Source organism: Oryctolagus cuniculus, chromosome 8, assembly GCF_964237555.1.
Source record: "Oryctolagus cuniculus chromosome 8, mOryCun1.1, whole genome shotgun sequence".
Taxonomy (NCBI): domain Eukaryota; kingdom Metazoa; phylum Chordata; class Mammalia; order Lagomorpha; family Leporidae; genus Oryctolagus; species Oryctolagus cuniculus.
The window spans coordinates 119027776-119035818 of NC_091439.1; positions in this window are offsets into that span (position 1 = coordinate 119027776).

Sequence of the window (8043 nt, forward strand, 5' to 3'; positions counted from 1 at the left end):
GAGAAATGAGGGAGGAATATTGTTGGAAGAAAACTTAGGGAAACATACCGGGTAGAGAAAAATGTTAGGGAGGATGAAGCCGCGAGTGCAGGCCGAGGTGGAGACTTAAGCCAGCTTGGAATTCTTCAAGTCAGCCCGGGGAGCAAGAGGCGAAGATCTGGAACCAGAGGCAGAGACGTGGGCCGCCAGGTTGGAATTCGCCAGGTTAGTCCGGGGAACTTGGATTGAATGCTAGTGGCGGAGACGTAAGCTACGCTGTGTGACTCACGGAAGCCGCCGCGTGCAGAGAGAGCAAGGGGCGTGAATAGATAGGGAACGCGGGGCTGGCGCGAGGCCGTGGTGCGGACGCGAAGGGGCGTGGAGACCGCGGAGTGTGCGCGCGAAGCCGAGCCACGCCGAGCCGGGAGCCCGCCGGGGGGGCGGGCGCCGGGAAGCCACAGGGATAAGAGAAACAGAAGTTTAGAAGTAAAATGAGAGAAATAGGAATGCTGGAAGATAGAAGTAAAATGGAAGAAATAGGAATGCCCGGAGATAGAGAAATAGAGAAATAGAAAGGCCTCCCCACAACATGGCAATGAGAGAGCTTGGATTCGGTCTGCCTGATTAGTAAGGCGGTAAGCATCAGCAGGCAGCTCGACCAGAGTATGAGCTGCAGGTCACCGAAGACAGGCACATTATCAACACCAATAAGTCTCCCCACAATACGGCAATGAGAAGGCTTGGATTCGGTTTGCCTGATAGGACTTGGAAGCACCTGCAGGCAGAGCAGAGCATGCGCTGCAGGGCACCGAACACAGGCACGCATCAGCGCCTAAAAACCTCCTCACAACATGGCGAAGAGAGGACCCGGTTTCGGTTTGCCTGATTGATAGGACTTGTAAGAACCTGTGGGCAACTCTAGCAAGCAGAGCAGAGTGTGTGCTGCGGGGCACCGAAGACAGGTGCGTATCAACGCCAAAAATAAAAAGAAAGGGGGATCTGTGGGGAGCAACTGGGAGCAACTCGGACTAGACTAAGTTACTGGAATTAAGACTTATTCTATGCATCTGCTTTCCCACAGTATGGCACTGAGAAGGGAAACAGCTTCTACACAGCTGCCTCCAGTTCAACCAATAAACTGTGGGACCTGCTCCTGATTGGAGGAGAGCAGCGTACTTGGTGTGTGGGTAGCAGAGTTGGGATTGGTGGAAGAGGACTATAAAGGAGGAGAGAGACGGCATGCACCAGGAACATCTAAGGGGAACATCTGAAGGAACACCTGTGCAGCCCCCGAGAGAGCCGGCCGGCGGTGTGCCACTCCCCCGCGGAAGTGGGGAATGTGGCAGGGGGAACTGCCCTTCCACGGAGGTGGAGGGATGGCAGCCAACCTGGGAAGAACCAGCAGCAAACCCGGGGAAGGCCGAGCAGACGAAAGAACAGCGCAGGGTCCTGTGTCGTTCCTCCACGAAGACGGGGAGCGACAGGCATGTCTCCGCTCCAAGGAGAATTTCTGATAGTCTCTTCCTGCTCTTCCACTTACATCTCAACCGCAGCCCAGATGTAGCTGCAAAATAGAAAAGAAGATAAAGAAAGAGGAGCACTAACTGAGACCGGCAAAGCCCATGAAATTCCCCAGCAGAGGTGTCGCTGGGGCCCGAGCAGGTGAGGACAGAGAGAAGAGAGCACAAGGTGTATCTGAAGATGCAGTGGTCTGCCTTCTGAAGCTCCATGGAAAGTGATCATCTACACATCCAAGAGACTCCAGGCTTCCAAGTTTACTCCCTCGTGGGATAAACCCAGATATTCACACCTGGACCCATCATCACTGTCCAAAAGGGAAGCAGAGCCTTGAGAGCAGTAGAGCGAGATGTAAGAGGTTCTGGGATGAGACTGACAGCTGAATTCTTTTTTTTTTTTTGACAGGCAGAGTGGACAGTGAGAGAGAGAGAAAGGTCTTCCTTTGCCATTGGTTCACCCTCCAATGGCTGCCACGACCGGCGCACTGCGCTGATCTGATGGCAGGAGCCAGGTGCTTCTCCTGGTCTCCCATGGGGTGCAGGGCCCAAGCACCTGGGCCATCCTCCACTGTACTCCCAGGCCACAGCAGAGAGCTGGCCTGGAAGAGGGGCAACTGGGACAGAATCCGGCGCCCCAACCAGGACTAGAACCCGGTGTGCCGGCGCCGCAAGGCGGAGGATTAGCCTAGTGAGCCGCGGCGCCGGCCTGACAGCTGATTTCTTACCAGAACCACGCAGGCCGGAGGCATGGGGTGGAAAACTCGGATTGCACAAACACAAGAGCAGGGCTCTATAGCAAAATCAGTCTGAAAATGCGGCAGTGAAGGTGTTTCAAAATAAGCCAAACCACAGAACTCATAACTAGCAGAAATGCTCTGTACAAAATACCGGGGAGCGCTTCAGACTTCAAGAAAAGGGGAACGTAGTAAGGGGAATGACTGAGGAACGCAGCAGATGGCAGTTCATCAGTGTGGTTATAACTGTTGTATGCCCAGTTCTCAAAGACCTGAGAGAATCTATGGGAATGCGTCAGGAACCACATTAATCTGGGAGGATGAAAATACTCACAAAGCAAGGATGCATATAAGAGGTGTACTTGAGCCCTGGTTGTGCAAAGTGGTGGTGTGTGGAGTGTGCAGTCTTAACCTGGCTATGCACATGGTGGTGTGTGGAGTGTGTACTCTGCATCCTGGCTGTGCACATAGTGGAGTGTGGTGTGTGCACTCTGAGCCTGGCTGTGCACATGGTGGAGTGTGGAGTGTGCACACTGAGCCTGGCTGTGCACAGTGATCGTGTGTGTTGTGTGCTCTAGCCTGGCTATGCACAGTGGTGGTGTATGGAGTGTGTAATCTAGCCTGGCTCTGCACATGGTGGAATGTGGAGTGTGCACTGTGCACCCTGTCTGTGCAGAGTGGAGGTGTGTGGTGTGTGCACTCTAGCCTGGCTGTGCACATGGTGGTGTGTGGAGTGTGTACTCTATCCTGGCTGTGCACATGGTGGAATGTGGAGTGTGCACTCTGAGCCTGGCTATGCATATGGTGGTGTATGGAGTGTGCACTCTGAGCCTGGCTGTGCACAGGGTGGAGTGTGGAGAGTGTACTCTGAGCCTGTCTGTGCACAGTGATCGTGTGTGTTGTGTGCTCTAGCCTGGCTATGCACAGTGGTGGAGTGTGGAGTGTGCACTCTGAGCCTGTATGTGCACAGTGGTGGTGTGTGGTGTGTGCACTCTAGCCTGGCTGTGCACATGGTGGAGTGTGGAGTGTGCACCCTGAGCTTGGCTGTGCACATGGTGGAGTGTGGAGTGTGCACTCTGAGCCTGGCTGTGCACATGGTGGAGTGTGGAGTGTGCACCCTGAGCTTGGCTGTGCACAGTGGTGGTATGTGTTGTATGCTCTAGCCTGGCTGTGTACATTGTTGGATTGTGGAGTGTGCACTCTAGCCTGGCTGTGCACATGGTGGTGTGTGGTGTGTGCACTCTAGCCTGGCTGTGCACATGGTGGAGTGTGGAGTGTGCACTTTGAGACTGGCTATGCACAGTCGTGGTGTGTAGAGTGTGCACTCTGAGCCTGGCTGTGCACATGGTGGTGTGTGGAGTTTGCACTCTGAGCCTGTATGTGCACAGTCGTGGTGTGTAGAGTGTGCACTCTGAGCCTGGCTGTGCACATGATGGTGTGTGGAGTGTGCACTCTGAGCCTGGCTGTGCACAGAGGTGGTGTGTAGAGTGTGCACTCTGAGCCTGGCTGTGCACAGAGGTGGTGTGTAGAGTGTGCACTCTAGCCTGGCTGTTTACATGGTGGTTTGTGGAGTGTGCACTCTGAGGTTACCTTGTCCATAGCTGTTTTCCTGGCCCATTGTTGAGTTTGCAGGCAGAGAAATATGGACCCAACCCAGCGTTCCTCTGCTGCACTGCAGCCTGCACTCCCATGGCTAGGCACTGCCTCTCCTCTTCCCAGACCCACCCATGCACAGGTGGACTCTGGGGCTTCGTTACATTAGGGAAGCTGGGCTGGGGCAGCCCCACAGGGACAAAGTCCGAGCCTGCATGCTGGTTTTGCTTCCTGGAGCTGGGTTGCTCTTATATGGGAGCTGGTGAAGCCACACCCTTTCTGCAGCTCCACTTCCTTTCAAGGCAGTGCGGCCACTCTGCCACCTCAGAGGGTAAAGTCTCACAGAAGGGCGTGGAGAGAGGACTGCTTTGTCCAGGAAGCCAGAGAGGGAAGTCATCGCACACTCTGGACAGAGGCCTCTCCTTTGACCCAGGGCCAGCTTTGCTCCCTGCAGTACTCGTTGGGGCTGTGGGCATCTGTGAGAAGCAGATGCAGACTGTGTCCCTGCAGGTGCCAGAGAAGTGCCTCCTGCTCCACCCCTTGCTCTCCTGGGATGGAAGGGGAATTGCCCGTAGGCAGCCTCTGCACCCTATCTTGCAAAAGCCAGATGCTCTGTGTGGGGAAGCTGGCTGGAGAGCAGGCCCTTCCCAGCCTCAGCTGGCAGGTGCACCTGCCACAAACACTTCCTCTCCTCATCCGACCCGCACTTCCCATGTCAGCTAGAGCCGCAGCCTCCTCCCATACTCAGGGACCTGGCGCTGTGCTCCTGGGGTTCTGCAGAGTGTGCAGGTGCTGGGTACACACAAGGGACCAGCAGGGAGAGGGGAGGGAGCCGCTTCTCAGAGACTGCCTCACAGCTTCGTTCCGGAAAGCCTGTTCCTGGCCGGCACGTGGACAGGAGGAGGGCAGCAGGTGGATGGGCCAGTGATGCCTCTCACCTAGCATCCTTACCGCCCCTCTGCCCAGCACAGAGACACCGGGTCCCTGTGTTAGGGACAGGGTCAAAGCAGGGAGTTGGTAGGAAGAAGAGAGCAGTGAGTGAGCAGGAAGAGGAGGCAGAGAATAAAAAGACAACAGGGAAGGAAGGTCAGGAGGAAGAGGAAGGGAGAGAGCCCAGGGCAGCACGGGGGGCAGGGGCCACACTGGCTTGCCAGTAACCCAGAGGTGTTATGATGTGATTTCTGTGAAACAGGTGGCCAAGAACCAAAGTACTAAAAATTAGACCAAAAAACACCTCCCTGAAATTGCTGCCTAGAAGGCAGAGAGGGTTCTCAGCTGTATGCCTATCAGTCATCAGATTCCTTCACCAACTGTGGTTCTGTTGCTGAAGCAGAATAGTAGGCAGCTCATGCTGTGTGTCAGCCTCCCCACTGCCAGTGTCGCCTGGCTTAGGGCCCCGCTGCCCTTGTGGGTCCTGCTGTTCCCCTTGCTCTGTTCCAGTAACTGGGCTCTGAGTTGGAAATCTGGGACCCATGGGCTCCTGCTCCCTGCGACCCTGTCCTCATTCAGAGGATTCCAGGTAAAGGTGGGGCTTGTGGGGCCTCCCTGCTGACCCTGGGCCCGCCTGGGGCTGAGCTGTGCCCTCTGAAGATGGCCCCAGGCAGTTCTCATTCATGGTCGCCCAGGGCACACGCCAGAGGGGCCAGGGTGTGGCATTGAGGGGGCAGGGCAAAGTCACGCCATGGCACCAGAACACGGTGGGCTCTGCCTTGAGCATGGGAAACTGTGTGGCTTCCTCTTAGCAATGCTGGTTTCTAGGAGCAAGAACATCTCCCAGCAGGTGCTGTAAATGCCACAGGGCCAGTTCCTAAGACAAGCTGAAGATGAATTATTCCTGTGTGTTTATTGCCAAGAGCACTTTTCATGATGGTGACAGAGTGACAGGGTATCTTGGGCGGTGTCGGGTTGGGGACAGGGACAAGAAAGTCTTTCTGTGGCAGCACTAGGCCAGGACACAGGAACCAGGCCTCTTTGGGGTACCAGGTCCCAGCCATTGCACCCTGCAGCTCTGGAACCCTCTGGGCGCCAGCTTCTCCCAAGCAGAGGCAGAGAGGGCCCAGGGCTGCCCCAGCCCAGAGCCGGGAACCTGGTCAGAACAGCAGCCAAGGAGAGGGAAGAGGCCTGCATCTCTTCCTTATTCTCTGCCCTTCCAGGTGTGCCGGGTCCTGGGAGGACCAGGGCGGCACACTCCTGTCTGGATGACGAAGGGCACTGCATGTGGCTGGGAGAATCGGTCAGGATGAGGCAGCACTCAGGGCTGGCTATGGGGAGGACCGAGCTCCATGTGGCAGCCTCCCTGTCTCTCCCTGTCTCTCTGTCTCTCTCTGTCCCTCTGCCCCGTCTCTCTCTCTTCCTGTCTCTCTCTCTCTGTGTCCCTCTGCCCTGTCTGACTCTCTGTCTCTGTCTCCTTCTCTCTGAGTCTCTCTTTCTCCTCTTCCCTCTGCCCTGTCTCTCCCTCCTCCCCATCCCCATTTCTCCCCCCGCCCGTCTGTCCTCTCTCTCTCCCCCTCTCTCTGTCCCTCTGTCCTGACTCTCTATCTCTGTCTCCTTCTCTCTGTGTCTCTTTCTCCTCTCTCTCCCTCACTCCCGCTCACCTCTGCCTCTGTGCTCCCCTCACCCACCCCTCGCCGGTGCGAGGACCACGTTTTTACCTTGGGCCCACCTGGGAGTGCCAGGATGATCTCCTGTCTTGAGTGCCTGCAAGGTTCCTTTCCACATCTGTATTTGTGAATGCCCTTCACATGCATGTGCATACACTGCCACATATGTGTTCATACGAACCTGCATGTGTGTTCATATATGTGAGTGTGTGCACAGACACATTTACATCCATAGACACAAACACGTGGGTGCACAACCAGATATTACCAGTCACACACACGCGCACACATACACCTTGCACTATTACTGAAATTCACACACAGTCACACACACACACACACACACACACACACACTGGAGAGGCTGCTTCCCTGGACAGGGCTGGAGTGCAAACTGCAGACACGCAGGCATGCTGCAAGCTCTCAGGGAAGTCGGTGTGGAGCTGGCTGAGGGAGGGGCGAGCTGGAGAGGCCTGGGGGCCAGAGATGCTGCGTCCTGCACATTCTGGGCCTACACTGGCCTCCCCCTGCCTCATTTTTGGAGTCAGAATGTGTGGTGGTGTCCGTGTGGATGTGGTTTCTTCCTGGGTCTGCAAATGCCACAGAGGGTCTGACCATCGAGGCAAGTGGGAGCCAGGGCCGCAGTGGGGACCTGGTCCAACACCCCAGCAGTGGGGGTCTCTACACACCGTCGGGATTCCATGGCAGTGCCCTTGTGTTTTCCTGAGCATAATTTCATGTTCAAAGACCTTGGCAAAGCAGTGGTTATGAAGGGCTGTCTCTGGGAACAGATGCAGCTGCAGCAGCAGGAAGGGCCCCACAGAGGGGCAGGCCTCCAGGCCAGGCTGGAGCCTCATGGTCTCTGCATCCATTCAGGTGGCTGGTGCTCTGCCCACTCCTGAGTTTAAAGATTTATTATTTATTTGAAATGCAGAGTGACACAGAGAGAGGGGGAAAGACACACACAGAGAGAGGTATCTTCCATCCACTGATTCACTCCCCAGATGGCCGCCGTGCCTGGCATAAGCCAGGAGCCAGGAACTCCATCTAAGTCTCCCATGTGGGTCCAGGGGCCCAAGCACCTGGGCCATCTTCTGCTGCTTTCTCAGGTCATAGTAGGGAGCTGGATTGGAAGTGGAGCAGCTGGGACTTATATGGGATGACAGCACCCCTCACTGTGCCACAGCATCAGCCCTATACTCCCATATATAAAACAGCAAATATCGGTATCTCCCATGGTTTTGACAATTTTGAGAATATCCCATGGGAAAAAAAAGAAGAAACATAAAATGAGATGCTAAATCCTGTATATCTTTGTCCAGATTTCTAGAGATGAGAAATTGTACACGTTAATATTTCTGTAACTATCGGTTTTGTAAAATGGAATCCTATAAATGCCGCGAGGGGCATGATTCAGAAGTGCTCTCAGGGCAGAAGTGTGGCACTGTGGCTCAGCTGCTGTGTGACATGCCTGAGTGCCTGGTTCAGGTCCAGGCTCCCGGCTTCTGATCCAGCCTCCAGCCAGTGGGCACCTGGGAGGCAGCAGGGGATGGTCCATGTGGTTAGGTCCCTGCCACCCACGTGGGAGAGCTGGATGGGATTCCTGGCTTCTGCCCAGTC